Source organism: Castanea sativa, chromosome 4 (genome assembly GCF_040712315.1).
Source record: "Castanea sativa cultivar Marrone di Chiusa Pesio chromosome 4, ASM4071231v1".
Taxonomy (NCBI): Eukaryota; Viridiplantae; Streptophyta; class Magnoliopsida; order Fagales; family Fagaceae; genus Castanea; species Castanea sativa.
This window is the reverse complement of record NC_134016.1, coordinates 40,586,310-40,597,487: the sequence shown is the minus strand read 5'-3', so window position 1 is coordinate 40,597,487 and position 11,178 is coordinate 40,586,310. Positions and strand designations below refer to the sequence as shown.

Genomic DNA, 11,178 nt, shown 5'->3' with positions numbered 1-11,178 from the left:
ATGAAGATGGTGTTAATTGCAACCTGTCAATTAATTAAGCATAAACTTTTGCTTTTCGAGAATGAATAGTCAAGAAAGTCCTTTAAAACAGGCTTATATACTATTATTACCTACAACTTTCTATGCATTGCCTACATTTTTTTTTGTTAATATTTTTTTCTCATATGTTTATGCTAAAAATCTAATGCAACATGAAGATATAAATTGGTTGAAATTTGGGTATGGTTAATCATTTAGGGAGGCTAGATTCATGTTTGTATTGTTGTGTTGTGTGTATAGAGTTTTTCCTTTTAGTGAAAGTGCTACTGAAAGGAAGCATGATTGACAATTGCTTTTCCATCATGCTTTTGAGGCTTGGGAGTTCTTTCCCTTTTCTTTATGACTAAAAAACTCATCTTTTGAACTATAGTCCTCCTTTTTGTAATTAGATATAGGAGGGGGAGATCTTGAAAGTGGTAAGAAAGATTTATGGTCATGATAACTTTGCTCTCTCTCTCTCTCTCTCTCTCATGCTGGGCCTCTGCTTCATACAGTTAGTATTGGTAGGTTTTTCCAGTATCTTCTATTTCTCATCCTTAGTTCTCGTTGTTCCACTATATTACAATGAGTATCTGAGTGTAGGAGTAGTTACATCTTGCAAGAAAGAAAGTCCAGAAATCCTAAATCCCCCACCTACTCTTTACATTTCTTGCAAATATTACAGAAATGATCAGAGAAATTCAACTTGTAGAGGTTTTGTGTGAAATTTTGCTATTTTACAACAAAATGTTACAAGTTATGGTCACCAAAACAATAGAGGTACCTGTCTGACAAGACTGAGTACAGAAATTATGATTGCCAAAACTTAATACATATCGTTAGGGTCTGCCAAAATCATATTTTATGACAATAGAACTGGTCTAATAAGCAGCATAAAAAGCTAGACAATACAATGTTGTTGTAATGCATTAGCATTGTTCAAGTCAGTTACTGTAACCCTTCTTCTCAGGCAACCTAGACTTTGTTTCACTGAAAAAATGGGGAGGACACTGGGCAGCATGATGTCCAACTGAAAAAAAAATCGCATTGATTATTTTCTTTGTGCATGTTCACTAGAAGAGCATGCCTTTACTGTTTATATGTTCGTATTTTCCAGAACAAAAATGATATATGCAGAAGCCTTACTTTGGTGGTTCAGTGGAGCTTTTCTAGCTCATTCACAGAGGCCCCAACTTTGCTAGTCATAGTTAGCTATCCTTCGTAGAGTCAAGAAAGATTAATTTGATGTCTCTCTTTAAATATATATCTTAATCTGATGCCAATCTATTTATCACTTGTCAATGTTAATTAATATAACATATAAGCCAATTTTTGAAACCACATATCAGGCTTGTTCCATGGATATGCGAGGCACACTTGTGTGGATTCAATGTACATACACTTTGTTTCGCTCCAATTGCGCAAGGGACGTTCATGGGCTTTGATGTAACAAGTGAATGTCACTTGTTAGAAAAACTTCAATTAAGGCTACACCACTTAACAAAAAAATTATAGGCCTAAATATGTTAGATTAATTTCTCAACACATACACCCAACAACATAATTTCATGAATTATGAAGACTTGAAAGCTACAATTGGACCATGGTTGAATACATTTAAAAAGCTAATAAATTTGCAATTGAGTCTACTTTAAGTCACTACTGACCTGTGAATCCCACATTGCAATTCAACTGTTGGTTGGAGTAGGAGAGTTACTATACCATGATTTTTAATGATAAAAATGTGCTGACTACTGAAGTAGTAATAGATTTCACATAATCTTTCAAAGAAAGAATGAGACTCCCTTGAAAAAAACACAACTCAAAATACCATCAAATACAATCCTAACATAACCAATGGGTAGTAGCTAGATATTCTTTCCGGTAAATATGTGAAATCTAACACTATGGATTCGCTTGAGTTTATTGGATTCTTTACAATCCAGAACAAAATCTGCTATTTCCTAGCGACATTGGCACATTGCACTTAATAAATTAGACATAAAATTTTTAGCTTTACTTACTGTGAGGACCCGAGGACCTAAGAACCCGAGGACCCGAAGAAAGAAAGGCCAACATTTAGAATGAAAGATGAGGTCTCTCCGGGTGTGCCCGAAGATGAGGTGGCGTGGACGATAACTACATAAGGGACATGTTACAAATTTCTGGATGTATTAGGCTGATTTGGAAGGTTGCATTAAATGCTTGGCAACAACCATTCTGGCCGCATTAATTAGCGAGCATCACCTCTATCCGTCGTATTAATGTGGACATGACCTGAACAGTGCGGGATGCAAAGTGGAATCTTGTTCCATTGCCGACGGACAAGTGTCACGGGAAAAGGACCGCAGATTGCAAGGTGTAAGGCTACGATGAAAACAGAGAATAGTATAAATAGGAATCAAGAGACTACGAATAGGAGCTTTTTGTTGTTGAACCCTCTCTACCAAATGTATTGTATGAGGACTCTTAAATGTATAAAGCAGCAGTAACGTTTGGAAGTTGATTTTATGAGTTTTTGGTCCTCACACTTACTATTTGCAAATACTTTGCGGTGGGAAGAACCCATAAACTTAATTAGAGTAGTAGTTTTAAATACCATAAATTTAACAAGAGAGAGTACCACAATGTTTTGCAATTACATCATCCAAATAAGCCTCAATCTAATTTTAGTCAAATTTGGTCTAAAATTCTCAATTTTACTATTTTAACAAACTTAGACTTACAAGTTACATGCATATACATCAGCATCAATATCTCTCCCTCTATTCTATTTATGTACAAGCACAACTCCTACGATTGTGATTTTTCTGTGAGTTTTAACAGTAATTGTGATTTACTTTGAAACTTAGACTAATGGCTATGGTTTAGGATGAGTGATTGGAGTGATTGTGAGTTTGCTGCGAGATTTGAGAGTTTGAAGAGTTGGAAGAAAAATGCGTACAGATCCTCGCAGGTCGTGGAGAGAGAGATTCACAAATGAAGGGAAAGAGAGTGTTAGAGAATGGAAATTAAAAATAAAAAAAAAAAAGAAAGAAAGAAAAAAGAGTGGTGTATTGAGTGAACAATGCTCAATAGTTGTAATTGAACACACTGTACATTGTCAAGTTTTTCAGACAAAATATTGAGCTTAATGTATGAGAGTTTTGAGGGAGTTTACTTATTTTTTTTGACTAAATGATGTTTTAACTAGGCTAATGGGAATAATGATGGCGCTCAAATGAAGAATTCATAGCAAGAGAAAACTTGATGAGTAATTTGATCAACATAACTACGTTGTAGTTTATAGTTGGTAAGTTTAAGAAGAAAGAAAAGGTAAAGGGTAAAATTTAAAAATATTTAATATACTAGAACCCTTCCCCTCTAACTTCTTCCAATTTGAGTGATTAAAGATAAGTGTAGATGAGACGATACACTTACAAGATAAAAAGTACTTTATGGTATATTTAACGAAGATATTTAAAGTTCAAATCCCTCTTTCAATGTAATTATCAAAATCAAATTTATTAAGAAGAAAAAAATATATACAATCAAATACTAAAGAAAAATACCCACACACTCCCTAAACTTTCAGCCACTGCCAAAATGCCCCCATAAACTATTATATTAGCTAATTTACTTTTTAAACTATACATATTTGCCAAATCAGTACTTCAGTCTAATATTAAAACACTAAGGCACGTGTTCCCCACTTCCTCACAAACAAATTCAATCGCACGGTAGAAAGAAGAGAGAGGAGAGACCTCAGACCGGCAGAAAAGAGAGACAGAGAGAGAGAGGCGGTAGAACCAGAGCCACCGCAGAGCTTCTCTTTGCCGTCTCGCCGCCCTTGTCCCGGCGGTGCCTTGGTGGTTCCGCCGCACCGTTCAATACCCAGCACCTAGTATTTTTTTTTTCCTTTCATTCTTTCCCTGAGTTTAAATCCACAAAGAACTCTTTATTTTTCTGATTTCCATGTGCAAATTTCTTGGTTTGGTTTAGTTTTTGGGGCTGGGTTTCTGCTTTGTTTGTTTCATAGAAATTAATGGAATTTACAAATGAAACAAACATTAAATTTGTGGCTTGAAATTACAATATATATATCAAATGAATGAATTATATTTTTTTATATTGTTTTGCAATTGATGCTTATGTGGCCAGTGGTCTAGTGAACGTGTATTGCATTATTACTTTTGAGTATGCTATACAGCTATTTGATGAAATGCCGGTGTGAGATATGGCTACTGCATCATTTTAGACTTAAGAGGATATGGTGGCTACTTCCTCACACTTTTAGTATTGGCTAGAATAATTGTTTTAGATTATTTTGCGTCGATTTTGCAGATCATAAGACAGATGCATTATTTTAAGAACTTAAGTCCAAGTTGTTAAAATTAGATTTCACCTTCGGGGTCATTGAGTGTTGTTCGGGATTGGATCTAAAAAATTAGGACTAGTTCAAGGTTGAAATACTCTACGGACTCCAAAAGCAAGAAATGAATATTTAGGTGTCTTTTCAAAACTCTAATAATTATTTATAGAATCTGGGCTACAGGCTAAAATTTATGTTGTATTCTATTTGGAGACCTCATTCAAGACGAGAGGAATTGTCCTTTTACTGGATTCAAGTTTATTTTGATGTATTTCTAGTAACTCTTGTGAGCTAAAGACTTCATTTTGATTTTCAACGCCTTCAATTTGCTAACTCATTTTTTTTTTCCTTTCTGGTCTCTTTTCAGCTGCTGGAACAAGAGAGAAGGAAAACACAATTTAGAGTGCAATTTAGCGAGTTTGCTGATAGGTGATTTTTCAGCACGGTGTGTATATTGTTTGATGTGTTGGCAATCTTGCTGCTAATCATTTGACTCTTTATTGACCATTTGCAATGAGTTATATTCTCCATATTGTTTTATTTGAATAAGTAGACTGGTTAAAATCCTAGCTTTAAGGGAATAGTTTAGCTTATGGACGAGGAGTCTAGCGTAACTTTTCCCTATTTCTATATTGTTTTTTTTTTCCCAACTCTTTCTATTAATCTTCTTGTTAATTTTGTATTGTAGCCATGGATGAATGTCTACTTTTACTCCCTGCAAATGCACCTTTTGTGCCAAATGTACCACCCTCAAAATTGTCTACATCCAGTGCTTAAGCTACTCTAGCAAAGCCCTTATATGCCATTAGGAGCAGTACACTTCAGCTCAGTTCATCTCGCGTAAAACTTTCAAGCCACATTGAATGTGATTCCGATGATTACTTAGATCGAGATATTGATGAGATTGCAGATGCTATGGCTACTGAGTCCAAACCGTTGTCCGTAAAAATATTACAATTTAACCATTTATGAATCTATATTAGCCAAATTATCAAAATTCACATGGGCTATACTTGAGGTTATAGTGGTTTTAAAAAGAAGTGGGAACTTGATAAAAAAAATATAAATAAAATGACTTATTTATATGTAAAAGAGCCTCTAATAGATGAACATAATATAAAGTACGTTAATGGTCTTTTATTATTATTTAGGTTGGTTTTTTATTCATAACTAGTCGCAGACTTGCGCATTGTGCGGAATAAATTTTTTTTTTTTAGGCTGATCTCATTAAATATATTTGGAGTAATAACACTCTCCTCCCTTGAGGTTTAGAGAAATGACCCCCCCTCCCCCAAACCTAAAGGAAAAAAACACTTCCCTCCCTTGAGGTTTGAAGAAATTAATACTCTCCCTTTCTATTTATATGAATAATAAAGTGTTTTAAATTTCTTTAAGAATCTATTTATAAATGTTTAACCATGGTTAGAAAAAACATTACTCATAAATTTAGAATGAAAATGCAAAATTTGTAAAGTACCAAAACATTTGAAACGACAAATCTCTCCATAACTCATTGAGAAAAGAAAAGGGAAAAAAGAAGCAAAAGTCATTACTTAATATCTTGAAATACACTTTAATTTAAAATTTTAAAATAAGAGATTTCAACTCTAAAATCTATATCTATATATTACTAAAAGCTAAAGCATGACATTTATTGGTGTTGAGCTCCTGTTGCGCCATGTTATTGCCATGTTATTCGCCACATAATTATTATTTATTATTTATTCCTATTTTTTTTACAATATATATATATATATATATATATATATATATATATATATATATTATTGACTTTACATATTCATCTTTGTCGGTATTAATATCTATATATATTTCTTTTTTATTTCCAATTTTCCTATAATTTTTTTACATTCACTTATTTTTTAAATATTTACACTTTCTTCAACCTTTCTTCTTCCCTTACATTTTCATCTCCCCACTACCCTCTACTTTAATATTGCTATTCATTTTTCCTTTCATCTTCCTTTATTTGTCTCTTCTTATCCCTTCCCTCTTACTATAAATTTGTCACTCTTTTCCATTCTTTGCATAGTTTTCTCTCATAAAAATGTTCTCTCTCCCTCTCTCTCTCTCTCTCTCTCTCTAAATGTTTTGGTGGATTTTTATTTTTTATTGCATCTCCGTTTTAGGTTGATAATTTTTTGTGTTTTTAAGAACTCAAATTTAGGTTGATACGATTTAGTTTTGTATTTTAAGTTATTATTATTATTATTTTGCTCTTTGATTGTTAAATTTTATCCAATTACATTATAAAAAAATTAAGATAATAAATAAAAATAAAATAGTATTCCATTACATATTTGGATAATTTAGTGTTTATTGTTATATCTTTTAATTTTTCTTATTTTTTCTTCTCTTCTATTTTACTCAATATTGAAATTCAACCACATCCTCCTTATAATTAAATTATTTATATTTTCTCTCTTTTTGTTTTAAAAAATAAAAAATGTAATATTTTACTTAAATTCAAATAAAAGAAAATTGTGTTCATCAAATTGTACTAATTTCTTTTAACATTTAAACTTTCTCCAACATTTCTCATTCTCTTTACCTTTTCATCTCCCCAAACATTCTACCTCGATATCACTCTTTCTCTTTCCTTTTATCTTTCTTTATTTTGTTTATTTTATTTTTTATTATCATCCTCTTAGTATAAATTTGTCATTCACTCTTCCATTCTTTACATAATTTTCTCTAACAAAAAAGTGGTTATTTCCCACTCTTCCTCCCTCAATTTTTTGGTGTATTTTTATTTTTATTTTTCTTGCATCTCTATTTTAGCTTGATAAAGTTTTGTATTCTTTAGACTGTAAGTGCACAATTGCACCTGGCCCCAAGAACAGTTACGGGCTCAGGCCCAACGAGCCTTAAACAATGTAATTTGTAGAGTGTGGGCTTGAAACCCAGGTTAGAAGTGTTTGAGGATTAAATAGCAAACCAAAGATTATAAACACTTAAAAACAACAAAGAATGCTATAAGTCAATCTGCTCGGACGTAAGCCGAGAACTGTTCTTATATAATTTCTCTCTCTTTTTTCTCTTTCCTTTAGGTTACAAAGAGGGGGGATCCCTCTTTCTGTCTTAGATTGCTCTTTAAATACTACTCTTTCGAATACTTTGTACACGTGTTGCTTTACCTCCCCTTTAGCCTAGATATTTCTTTTCTCAGTGCCTTTGAATAGTAACCAGAAGTTTCTCTTCCACTGTTCAGGTGTCACTTCCCCATAAATGCGGCCAGGGTGGTAGGTGCAGGGTCTTTAATGTGGAAGTGGCAGCCTTTATCTTTGACATTTCTTCAACACCAGTGCTTCTGGGGCATTCTAGGGTTTACTCCTTTTAACCATTGGCCTTAACCGTGTCATCCCCTAATCTTTATTACGAAATCCCGAGTTCTTCGGTGTCCATCCGAGGGTAAGTTCACCCTCGGCTGGATCCTCGGACCCTCGGCGTATGGGCCGACCCATAGTACCAACAAATTCTAAACCCAGTAGCAGGTCGGCCTTCCTTAACACGGCCCAAAAGGTCCACATTCTCATCAGGATCTTTTTGCCCTCCCACAATAGCCCCTCAAAACTCTAATTTTCAACGTCCGAGGAGAAAAATAGGGTTTTGATCCGACAAGAACCTATTCCACACACTTTGTGAGTGACGGCATGTGTGGAAGTCGTTTCGCGTCCCAGAAGATGCCACTTGGCGGTTTTATTTTTCAACAACGCGCGTATTTATTACTGTAAGTTACATTTTGTCTCCCACGTTCAACGGTGAGATGGGCATCCAACGGTCCTCATTACTCCACGAAATTTTAGGCGGGACAAATATAATTTCGAGGCCGCCTTTTCGCACGTCGTGACGCTTCGGGAACCTGCGCCTTCATTTAATTCATCAGGGATCAATCCCATCAAAACACCAATAATCATTCTTTACCAGCAGAAAACCGTGGAAACCTGTACCTTCAACTTTGTAAGTTCTTGCTCTCTCTGTTTTTAACCTTTTCTCCTCGGATACAGTCCTCGGCTGTCTTCGTAAACGTTCTCCCCTTTAGAGTTTAGCCTTTCGTTCTTTTCTAATGGGTAGGTTTAAGTGTCTAGTTGATACCGCTGCTGGGATGGAAGGCTTTAGGGCCAAATACCGCATTCCCAGCGATGTAGGACTAAAATATTGCCCGGCAGAAGCCGTGGCCGGTTCTAGGAAAGAGGGAGAGGTTATCATCCCAATGATAGCCTTCATAGAGGGTGGGATGACCCTCCCAATGAGACCTGTAACTAGGGAGTACCTTCGCAACCACATGTTGTGTCCCGATCAATGCCTCCCAAACGTTTTTAGAGTTTTAGGTAGTGTAGATGCTCTAAACGAGCAGATTGGTTTAAACCTCACATGGCACGATGTCGTGTTCCTATATGAGTCCCATAAACTTTCTAAGGTAGGTTATTATATTAAGTCTCGGTCCAGCACCGTTAGGCTAATCTCCTGTCTGCCCAAATCCAACAAAGGCATGAAGGACGACTACTTAATCGTGTCTGGGAACTGGCACGACGGCCTCCACTGCCCAGTTGAGTGGGGGGATCCAGGTGCGATGCCGTAAGATTAATCTCCCCACAACACAACTTCTTATAACATACACAGAAATGCATATTCACTCTTACTTAAACTTGTTTAATATTTGTGTGAATCTGACCAGGTTTGTTTGTTTTGATGTCTTTTTTGCAGATAAGCAACACGTGCGTCCTCGTCTGAGTCACTGTAATGTCGCGGATCTAAACTGAGTACTTCGCTCCGAGGTGTTCGTCAGCGAGGACCTACAACTTAGAGCCGCCCATCTGATTTTAGGATACGATCCCATCTCCTCAGACTTCCAAGAAATAGAAAACGCCATAATCGCGGGAGACCGGAGACGAAGAAAAATAAACGTAGCCCGGCCGAACTTTTTAGACGACCGCGACCTCCCGGACGCTCACCTAACCCCGGTCTGTACAACCAACCTATAGCAGCAATTCCCCTTGCTGTGCACTCACAAGCAACTGTCGTTCCAGAAGAGCAGGTGTCCTCTTCACACACACTCGACGACGAGATAGATCAATTCCGTCTCGAAGACACCGAGAGACCTCGCGGGAACCAGTTTGTGGTACTTTCGGACGAGGAGGAAGAAGCCGCCGAGGCCTTTGGAATTGCAGGGTTTGTGATTGCCTTACCCGAGGACGGATCCGAAGAAGACATGGGTAGAATGCAGGGCCTCCTTTCCAACAGAGCTGCTAAGGTTGTAGAGAAGAAGACGGGGACATCCCAAGTTCCCCCAGCTTTACCACCTCCCCTCCTCGCTGAGCCAAAACTTCCAAACTCGAGGATCCCAAGAAAAAGAGGAAGGGGATACCGAGGGGACACTTAATAAGGACCCCAAGAAACCACGACAACAACTCCCACCGGCCCGGCAGCCGGAAAGCCGGACAAAGGCAAGCCCGCTCGGTTGAAATCGGGGAATTCAGACGAGGCGAAGTGCGCCGAGCTCCGACCACCTGGTCCCCCCGATCTAAGACTGGACGGTGCACCCATCTCACAAGATCCGTGTAAGGGCGGTTCAACAAGGCCATGCCCACCACTTGGCCGAGGTTTTGGAACGCCCTCTCCTCTACCAAGGACATGGAGACCTTGGAAAAAATGGGCCGGCCCACAACTATTCCTCTCATTGAAAAGAGACTTGTGGGTAAGTTTTCCCTTTTTTAGGAAGATTCCACTTTTAACAATATTTATAAGTAAGTTTGTTTTTTACTATTCCTAACTCCATCATCCTTTGTTACGGGCTATCCAGAGGTCTTTGTAGCCGAGAAGTTTATAGAAGACACTCGGAAGGTAGCCAAAGACCTGAGCTCGAAATCGACCGGAAACCGAGAAGTCCTCGGGCACGGCCCCGCCGGAAATGAGAAGCCTGACCTCGGAGGTGGCGGATGCGAGGAGAGAGAAAAATGGGGTCGAATCAAACTTGAAGACCATGAAGACCCAGATAGAAGGACAAGCAAGCTCCTTCGTGAAAGAGATGAAGAGCTCTCCCAAGCTCGAAAGGGAGTGCTCGGATACGAAAAGCAAGCTGGCGGCGATGAAGGAAGAAGCCGGCTCCTTCCAACTCTCTCTTCAAGCTGGCAGCGGTGCAAGTTTCGATGAAGGGGTAGCAACCACCGAGCGAGCAGTCGATCGAGGAGTTCGCGGCTTTATGCCGCGAATCCTGAAAGTATGGGGGGAAGCTTTAAACGTAGCAGGAGTTCCCCAATCTTCGGATCTGAGGAAGTCCGAGAACGTTTGGCTTCCCCTAGAAATACAGGAGATTGAAGAGGCTCCTGCTGCCACTGCTACCCCTGAGACAACTCTTCCTGCTCTACCTCCGGTGGCCCCAAAGCAAACTCCTGATCCTACAGAACCTTCTGGTTCCAACAAAGAGAAGGAAGGAGGAGGGGATGCAGAGAAGGACCTGAACCAGACAGTGGAACCTAACGTCTTTCCAGCGAAGACAGCAGATAAAGGAAAGCAAGTTTTGACTCCTTTTGAGCTGGAGTTGAGAAAGACCGAGGGCACCAGTACCTCTCAGCAAGACCCCCCTCCAAAGGCTTAGGACTTATCTTTAGGACTTCTCTTTTTCCATATTTGAATTATATATGTTATGTACTTTTGACTGATTAATGAAGAACAATTTCATTTGCTTTTCACTTGGGTTGTATCTGTTTTTACTTTATTCTTTTTGCACTTATTACAGAAATTTCTCAGAGTAAATAAATCCAACTCCAAGGATTGCACCATCATAA

The 11,178-nt window shown here is 37.8% G+C and overlaps 1 long non-coding RNA gene across 1 annotated transcript; it reads left to right on the top strand.

Annotated features, from left to right (window-relative positions):
• Window positions 1–3,699: 3,699 nt before the first annotated feature.
• Window positions 3,700–4,938, top strand: LOC142633143 (uncharacterized). Its single transcript, XR_012843814.1, has 2 exons — window positions 3,700–3,901; window positions 4,737–4,938. It is a non-coding gene; the product is annotated as an uncharacterized LOC142633143 (long non-coding RNA).
• Window positions 4,939–11,178: the final 6,240 nt, after the last annotated feature.